The sequence below is a fragment of the Kryptolebias marmoratus genome, linkage group LG3, assembly GCF_001649575.2.
Source record: "Kryptolebias marmoratus isolate JLee-2015 linkage group LG3, ASM164957v2, whole genome shotgun sequence".
Classification (NCBI taxonomy): Eukaryota; Metazoa; Chordata; class Actinopteri; order Cyprinodontiformes; family Rivulidae; genus Kryptolebias; species Kryptolebias marmoratus.
Window position 1 is genome coordinate 28,466,509 of NC_051432.1, and position 3,268 is coordinate 28,469,776.

The 3,268-nt window shown below is 42.2% G+C and overlaps 1 protein-coding gene across 1 annotated transcript in view; it reads left to right on the forward strand.

The window, feature by feature from the left end:
- Nucleotides 1-3,268, forward strand: part of LOC108249781 (potassium voltage-gated channel subfamily KQT member 5-like) — a 59,108-nt gene that overhangs the window by 27,364 nt on the left and 28,476 nt on the right. The window lies entirely within an intron of this gene.

A 3,268-nucleotide genomic window follows, 5' to 3' on the forward strand; every position in this document is an offset into this window, starting at 1 on the left:
ATTTTAGCAGTAAGGTAGCAAAGCTGCGCTCTTCTTCGTAGACATTGAGTTTGGCTGCAGCTGCACACAGTTGCAGCGCCTCCTACAGGAAACTGGTGGAGCTACGCAGAGAACCACGCCGTTCAAAAGCCTTGTTTGGATTCATGTCTTTATAAAACACTGAGGTCCGGACCTCGGGGTCCTCAGTGGTCAAAGGCAGGATGTTTGGCTGCTTCAGCTTCATTTATGACACTGTTAGCCTTCAGCTGCCGGATGTTCAGGAACAGATTGTTGTTGTTGTTGTTGTTTACATCACTGCAGATCCTTTACCTGTCGGCCTCGAAACAAAAACCAAACAACGCTGAGTCCTGAATGACTTCCCTGAAACTGCTGAAGAAGATGAAGTTGAGCTAAAAGAAGCAGAACAAAAGTTAAAACCTAACTGTAGCATGTAACTAGCTATAAGCTAAAAGTAGCAGAATGGTAGCTAAGTAGCATCAGTAAAAATAAATAAATAAAGCTAGTAGTTGAAGCAGATTTAAAAAAATAAATAAAAACAGTTTTGAAGGAATTGAAGAAATCTGGATGTATTCCTATGGGGAAAATATTCATAAATAAACAAATATTTTTAAAAAGAGGAGTGTTTAAAAAGATCAAATCTAAAGTACAATCAGCACAAAGTATGCAGAAGAAGGAAAAACAAGTTTTAGTTTAAGAACTGTTCTTTAGAGGACTTCCAGTTTCTGTCTGGCTCCTCCCCCTGCGCCCCTGAAAAGGCGGGAGTCTCCATGGCAACCAGTGATTCAGCAGTAATATTCCTTCATGGCTGAACCCTGAGTGATTCCAGGTATCATCTCTCTCTCTGCAGCTTTTCGGTTCAGAAGAATCGGGTGAAATATTTTTCAGGAATCATTTAAAGTCATAAAAATCCCAACGAACAAAGAAGAGTTTTATTTTTTTTATCCTCATAGTTGATGTTTTTCCTGAACAGGAGAGTCGGATTCAGTTCATTAAATCACAGCAGATGATTCTTTGCTTCCAGTTGTCTGAGTAAATCTCACCCTGACGTTTCTTAAAGCAACATTTTTTGCCTCTTCGGTTTTATTCTCCGTTTCCCTGACTGTTGAAGTTCGGAGTAAAGCTCTGTCACCAACTCTTACTCAGCAGACAGATTGTTGTTGTTGTTGTTGTTTTGGGCCAGCAGCTTTAAACGCCGACAGGCTGACTCAGATTTCTCTCTCTCTGAGGAAGCAGGCAGGAAGATCCCGCTTTAATTTCAGACTCTGTCCTTCAGTCTGGAGCGTAGCGGGGTTCGGAGCGGGCTGGGGGTGGACGGCCCTGAATGCTTCAGCAGCTTTCCAATAATCTCAGCAGCACAAATTTAATCTCATCTGAATATTCATGAACTGGGAGCGAGGAGGCGTCTTGGTGTAAATATCAGGACAAGTGCATCCCTGCAACAACAGGAACGGTTTTCTGTTGGAGTCGGAATGAGTTTTTTCTTGTGCTTTATTAAAGATTCAAAAGGATAAGTTTAAAACCACCGTTATTACTACTAAGCAGTTCTTCTGTGGGAGTCCTGTGCTGAGCTGGTAGCAGAATATCGGATGGTTTGCAAAATTAAACCCATAGACCACAGACTTGCCAACCGTCCTGCATTTGGCCCTCACACGCCACACTTTGTATTTCTCACGCACAAAAAAACACACACACACGGCCTTTTTGTCACTTTAACGCTACATTTAGCGAGTTTTCAGATCCCTTTAGCATTTTAAAGCGAAAAATCTCGTGACTTTGGTGGCTAAATGTGAGAAAGCACTCATTCTGCAGCGTGCCGTAAGCCCCGCCCACTTCCCCAAGCACTGACAGCTGTCAATCTCATAGCAGAGAACAGAGAGCTAAAGATGGAGAGGCAGAAAGATGAAGATGGAGGCAGGAAAGAAAGCTTTTTAAAGTGGTTGAAAGGCAGCAGTTGTGAAGTTGTGTCTGAGCGTCAAGAGGAGGCCTGGAAATGTTCAGGTTAGATAATAAATAACAAGTTCCAGCTGTTTACTGATCAGTGTTTACATCCTGAGAGGATGGAGAGAAAGATCCAAACTGGAGAGCAGCTATGATATGTGTTTAATTCAAATTAATTGATCAGAATTCAGGAAAATCCTGTTGAATCTGTGATGTTTGTGTGGATTTCTGGGAGTGATGTTTTAAAGACACGATCAGCTGATGAAGAGATCAGGCCCAGAGTTTCCTGGGCTGCTGCAGCTCACCTCTGCACTTTTAACCCAACTCGGGAGAACCAGGTTCTCCGTTTAAAGTAGTTCTGCTCCACAGTCCTTTCTTCCACCGTTCAGAAATATTTTCCACCCTCGGCCTCTGTGGGTTTGGCTGCGCTCAGCCGTCTAGCACCCAGAAAGCAGCAGTAAATCACAAGTCGGACGTCTGCAGCCTGATTTAAATGTCATTAACTGCTTGTGGTCAGCAGATATAAATATAAATTTAAAGCTTTTCCAGTTCTCATTCTGGGCCTGTAACATACCAGAGTCTTTTACAGTGAAATCATAGTTTTAATTATTGATTTTTAGTTTTGCATTTATAACACTTTAAATCAGCTTTTACACCAACATATAATCAGCTCTTTTTCTTTTATTCATAACATTTTCATTTATGATATTTAAGATCAAGAAATGTTGATTTAATCACAAATACTTGGAATAAATTTAAAATTAAATTTAAATATAGTCAACAGGCTGTTTTATTTCTATCTGTTTCTTCTTCTCTGACTTTTGGCCCAACAAGCCGATGTTGTTAATTAATAATCAGATTATTGATCTGATTATTAGCAGATTATTAGCGTTTATAACGAGCTGCAGCTGTATAGATTTACTGCTACCTCTAGCAGACGAGACACGACTGAATTATCTGCCAACCAACAACAGTCCTCCAGGAGACATTTGTCTCGTCCCTGTGGACAGCTGCAGGTTTTTATTACCTTTTATTGAACCAGATAAGAAGCCCGTCGAGATCCAAACTTCTGTTTACAGAGGGTGACCCACATCTTCATCACCCTCCATTCCACGTCTTCATCACCCTCCATTCCACGTCTTCATCACCCTCCACCTTACATCTTCATCGCCTTTCATCCCTCCGCCCGATGTCTTCATCACCTGACGTCTCTCCGCCCAACGTCTTCATCACCTTCCGTCCCACATCTTCATCACCCTCGTCTCTCCACCCGACGTCTTCATCACTTCCCGCCCGATGTCTTCATCACCCTCCGTCCCTCCGCCCGACG